Below are 6,048 nucleotides of genomic sequence, written 5' to 3' on the forward strand. Positions count from 1 at the left end.
AACTAATGTAAATGTAGAGCATTTCTATATTCTTCTCTGTTATTTTTGTCTGTTTTCTATATCTTTGTTGTCATGTTTTGATAGGAAATGTAACTTTGTTTTATAAAGAACAGATAAAATGTGGTTATTTTACATGTAACAGCTTCAGATTTCCAGATAGAGATTAGGATAGCCAGTTGTAGGCAAAATAAAATAAAAGGTACTTCCTTATTATGATTAAACTTAGAGAAAGACAACTACCTGTTGGGGGTTTTTTAAAATGTAAATTGTATTTATTTTAATTTGACGGGCATGACATTTATGCAAACCAGAGTCCTTCGTTCAATCTCATAATTGAGGTTAATAAGTCAATTTAATGGGCAATCTTCTACTAATCCAATCACACGATTTCCCTGAATTTTTGCAAAACCCAGTGATGGTCTGCTTTAATTTTGAAAGAAAACATCTAGTTTCCTGTCGTTTCTTGGTTTTACTTTCGACTTGACGTAATTGCGAGCGTCTGGGCAGGGCGCCCCCGAGCGGTCATTGTGGGAACAAGAGCTGATCCAAAAAAAGATTCTTGAGGCCATTTTTCCCTTCACCACAGCATAACTCCACCATAAATTATTGACACACCAGAATTTGCATTATTATTTTTCAAACGTATGGCCCTTTTGTGGAAAAAAACCCCCAAAACCTTAACTTTTCTGTCTCCATAATCAGCACTACAGGAGCCCCTATTTAATCTTGCTTGTTTGCTTGTTTGTTTCTGTCCAACAAACACAAAGACAGAGGAAAAATGTAGCACTCAAACAGACAGTCAGCACCAGTACTTACAGAGGTGCCAAACACGCTACAGGAGAAACTGGAGAGCACTGTGACAAATGTCCAGGAAAAAAAGGGGAGTGCGAACTAGAAGCGACACCCGAGACAGCCTCACCGACAAAAGCATCACCCTTTTGAATTCCTCGCTTCCATTGTTGTCCACTGTGAGCCAGACTCTGGGGTCTCCTTCACAATGAAGATCCGCTCCAAGCGGCTGTCCTGTCACTTCAAATTAGTATCTTTTTTGAGAACTGCAGCCCCTGAGGCTTGCACACACTTGTTATGAAAGAAGTGCTGTGGACACACACACACAAACACACACACAAACACACACACAAATGGAAGTGTTGTGCAAAATGGAAACATGTGGAGCACCTTCATCACAACATGTAATAGAAATAAGAGTGACCTTGTTTTAGCCTCTCCCAGCCTCAGCCACACATGCACGCTGACATTTTTATGGCACACGTTTGGAGAACATGTTCTCATAAGAAATGCACTTATGAATGAATGAGCTACACGCACACGTGCATGCACGCTAAGTCAAACTGCATGACTTTACCGGTGGTGTGTTGGCGTATAAATGTTGCAGAGATAAGAATTGTCTGTCTGAAATTGTGAAATTTCCCACTATAAAACCAAAATCTGGTTTCACGTTTAATCACTTTTCAGCCTCTTTTATTGGAATAATAAGAACACATTGGGAATGTCTCTTAAAATGGGGTCGTCTATAAAGGGAGGCAGAAACAATTCAAATTTTACTCTAATTTGATTTTTTGACACGAGTATCATGCTCCAATATCACCACCAGGGACAGTTCAAAAGGTGTTATCTAATTAGTCCTCTCTCTTGGGCTTTGATCGAGCTCAAGGTTATGAAAGTTCTCTCTTTAAATGTTCAGAAAAAGCTGTAAAAGTTTGCAGACTGAGATCTATCGCGCCCAGGCAACTCCAGAGTGGTAGAGAGTCCAACCCCTCTCAAGAAGACTGGTTCCAGAGCCCTTGCCGTGCGTCGAGGTGAGGCCAACTATATCTAGTCGGAACTTCTCAACCTCGCGCACCAGCTCAGGCTCCTTTCCCACCAGAGAGGTGACATTCCATGTCCCTAGAGCCAGTTTGTGCAGCCGGGAATCAGACCGCCAAGGTCCCTGCCTCCGGCTGCTACCCAAAACACAATGCACCCGACCCCCTTGGCCCCTCCTGCAGGTGGTGAGCCCACGGGAAGGGGGTTCCATGTTGCCTCTTCGGGCTGCGCCCGGCCGGACTCCATGGGCAGAGGTCCGGCCACCAGGCGCTCGCCAACGTGCCCCACCCCCAGGCCTGGCTCCAGGAGGGGGCCCCGGTGACCCGCATCCGGGCAAGGGAAACTTGGCACCAAAGTTGTTCAGCATCATTAGGGGGTCCTGGGCTCCCCAGCTCAGTGCCTGTGTACTGGAGTTTACCCCGGTGGATGAGAGGGTAGCCTCCCTTCGCCTTCGGGTGGGGGGACGGATCCTGACTGTTGTTTGTGCCTATGGTCCAAACAGCAGTTCAGCGTATCCACCCTTTTTGGAGTCCTTAGAGGGAGTGCTGGAGAGTGCCCCTTCTGGGGGCTCCCTCGTCCTCCTGGGTGACTTCAATGCTCACGTTGGCAATGACAGTGTGACCTGGAGAGGTGTGATTGGGAAGAACGGCCCCCCTGATCTGAACCCGAGTGGTGTTTTGTTATTGGACTTCTGTGCTCGTCTCAGATTGTCCATAACGAACACCTTGTTCAGACATAAAGGCGTCCACATGTGCACTTGGCACCAGGACGCCTTAGGCCGCAGATCGATGATCGACTTTGTGGTTGTGTCATCGGATTTGCGGCCGCATGTACTGGACACTCGGGTGAAGAGAGGGGCGGAGCTGTCAACTGATCACCACCTGGTGGTGAGTTGGCTCCGATGGTGGGGAAGGATGCCGGACAGACCTGGCAGGCCCAAACGTGTTGTGAGGGTCTGCTGGGAACGCCTGGCAGAGTCCCCTGTCAGAAGAAGCTTCAACTCACGCCTCCGGGAGAGCTTTGACCATGTCCCGGGGGAGGTGGGGGACATTGAGTCCGAGTGGACCGTGTTCCGTGCCTCCATTGTTGAGGCAGCTGACCGGTGCTGTGGCCGCAAGGTGGTTGGTGCCTGTCGTGGCGGCAATGCCCGAACCCGCTGGTGGACACCAGCGGTGAGGGATGCCGTCAAGCTGAAGAAGGAGTCGTATCGGGCCTTACTGGCCTGTGGGACTCCTGAGGCAGCAGATGGGTACCGGCGTGCCAAGCGGAGTGCAGCTACGGCGGTTGCCGAGGCAAAAACTCGGGCATGGGAAGAGTTCGGTGAGGCCATGGAGAACGACTTTCGGACGGCCTCAAAAAGGTTCTGGACCACCATCCGGCGTCTGAGGAGGGGAAAGCAGTGCACTGTCAACACTGTGTATAGTGGTGATGGGGTGCTGCTGACCTCAACTCGGGATGTTGTGGATCGGTGGAAGGAATACTTCGAGGACCTCCTCAATCCCACCAACACGCCTTCCAGTGAGGAAGTAGGGCCTGGGGACCTGGAGATGGGCTCTTGTATCTCCGGGGCTGAAGTTGCCGAGGTAGTTAAAAAACTCCTCGGTGGCAAGGCCCCGGGGGTGGATGAGATCCGCCCAGAGTCCCTTAAGGCTCTGGATGTTGTAGGGCTGTCGTGGTTGACTCGACTCTGCAACATCGCGTGGACATCGGGGGCAGTGCCGCTGGATTGGCAGACCGGGGTGGTAGTCCCTCTTTTTAAGAAGGGGGACCGGAGGGTGTGTTCCAACTATAGGGGGATCACACTCCTCAGCCTCCCTGGTAAGGTCTATTCAGGGGTACTGGAGAGGAGGGTCCGCCGGATAGTCGAACCTCGGATTCAGGAGGAGCAATGTGGTTTTCGTCCTGGGCGTGGAACAGTGGACCAGCTCTACACCCTCAGCAGGGTCTTCGAGGGTGCATGGGAGTTTGCCCAACCAGTCCACATGTGTTTTGTGGACTTGGAGAAGGCATTCGACCGTGTCCCTCGGGGGGTCCTGTGGGGGGTCCTCCGAGAGTATGGGGTGTCGGGCCCGCTGATACGGGCTGTCCGCTCCCTGTACGATCGGTGCCAGAGTTTGGTCCGAATTGCTGGCAGTAAGTCGAACTCGTTTCCGGTGAGGGTTGGCCTCCGCCAGGGCTGCCCTTTGTCACCGATTCTGTTCATAATTTTTATGGACAGAATTTCTAGGTGCAGTCATGGTGTTGAGGGGATCTGGTTTGGTGACCTCAGGATCGCGTCTCTGCTTTTTGCGGATGATGTGGTCCTGTTGGCTTCATCGGCCCGTGACCTCCAACTATCACTGGATCGGTTCGCCGCCGCCTGTGAAGCGGCTGGGATGAGAATCAGCACCTCCAAATCCGAGGCCATGGTTCTCGACCGGAAAAAGGTGGAGTGCCTTCTCCGGGTAAAGGAGGAGATCCTGCCCCAAGTGGAGGAGTTTAAGTACCTCGGGGTCTTGTTCACGAGTGGGGGAAGAATGGAGCGGGAGATCGACAGGCGGATCGGTGTGGCGTCCACAGTAATGCGGACTCTGCACCGGTCCGTTGTGGTGAAGAGAGAGCTGAGCCGAAAGGCGAAGCTCTCGATTTACCGGTCGATCTTCGTTCCTACCCTCACCTATGGTCATGAGCTTGGGTCATGACCGAAAGAACAAGATCACGGGTACAAGCGGCTGAAATGAGCTTCCTCCGTAGGGTGGCTGGGCTCTCCCTTAGAGATAGGGTGAGAAGCTCTGCCATCCGGGAGGAGCTCGGAGTAGAGTCGCTGCTCCTCCGCGTCGAGAGGAGCCAGATGAGGTGGCTTGGGCATCTAGTCAGGATGCCCCCTGGACGCCTCCCTGGTGAGGTGTTCAGGGCATGTCCCTCCGGTAGGAGACCCCCGGGGAGACCCAGGACACGTTGGAGAGACTATGTCTCTCGACTGGCCTGGGAACGCCTGGGGATCCCTCCGGATGAGCTGGAGGAGGTAGCTGGGGAGAGGGAAGTCTGGGCTTCTCTCCTTAGGCTGCTACCCCGCGACCCGACCCGGATAAGCGGTAGAGAATGGATGGATGGATGGATGAGATCTATCGCGTTCTGGACTTCACATCCCAGAAACCAAAACTTTGGAAGATGCTTTGCCTTCTAATTCCGGCCGTAATTTTGTGTAAAAAAACATCCACACACCTTGGTATTTGTTTTATTTATTCATCCATTTATTTTAGTAAAAACACCCTCCTGTGTTAGCTTCCATAAATACCCCAAGGTTATTTTTAGTGATGAAGGAGGGGCTCTGTTTTTGGTTCCAGCCAGATGCTGGTGGGCAGGATGGTGTAGGATGGTGTAGAGGAGAGGAGAGGAGAGGAGAGGAGAGAGAGGAGAGGAGAGGAGAGGAGAGGAGAGGAGAGGAGAGGAGGGGAGGGGAGGAGGGGAGAGGAGAGGAGAGGAGAGGAGAGAGAGGAGAGGAGAGGAGAGGAGAGGAGAGGGGTTTGAAGGAGCAACAGAGGAGGCAGAGGATCGTGTGATGAAATGAAATGTGAAGTGTTCCCTCACTCAGCTGGCACATGTGTAAAAGATTCATCGAGGGCGAGAGAGGGCAGCTGAGAGAAGTGAAGCAAGAGCAGAGGAGAAAGGTGAGGAGAGGGAGGCGACAGAAAGCCCCTTTTAGGAGCTTCTCTATTATAAATACTATCAGCACACTCCACCAAAGCCTTTGAACAAAGGAGCCGGTTGGAGAGGAACATTCAGGGGTGATGATGAGAGATAAGAGCTGAGCAGACAAAACAAGATAGGACATGAGAAATAAGGGGCATTTAAAGTGTGACATGGGCCCGTGAAAAGATCAGCTTTACAGGGGAGGTGGAGGAAGAGCTGGTGTCGGCTCTTCAGTTCGGTCCAGAGCATTTATCGGGTCAAGACCCAGTTCTATTCATCTAGCTTGGTGATATAGTGACTAAAATAATCAGCATTAAATGGGGCATCTTTAAATGTCTCAATCATTAAGAAACAGATGCACCACAGTCGAAAGAAAAACACCTTTTTATAATACAGAGCACCACTAAACCTCCTCCTGAGCTAAGATTCAACCCTTTTACTGCTGAGCCGACAGTATTTAAGGAGCGCTTGTTCCCCCGTATTGACACAAGATGGCGCTCTGTTTCCACCTTCGAATAAGTTGCCCCCTGACTGCACATAGTACCCTTG

The sequence above is a fragment of the Takifugu flavidus genome, chromosome 8 (assembly GCF_003711565.1).
Source record: "Takifugu flavidus isolate HTHZ2018 chromosome 8, ASM371156v2, whole genome shotgun sequence".
NCBI classification, from domain to species: domain Eukaryota; kingdom Metazoa; phylum Chordata; class Actinopteri; order Tetraodontiformes; family Tetraodontidae; genus Takifugu; species Takifugu flavidus.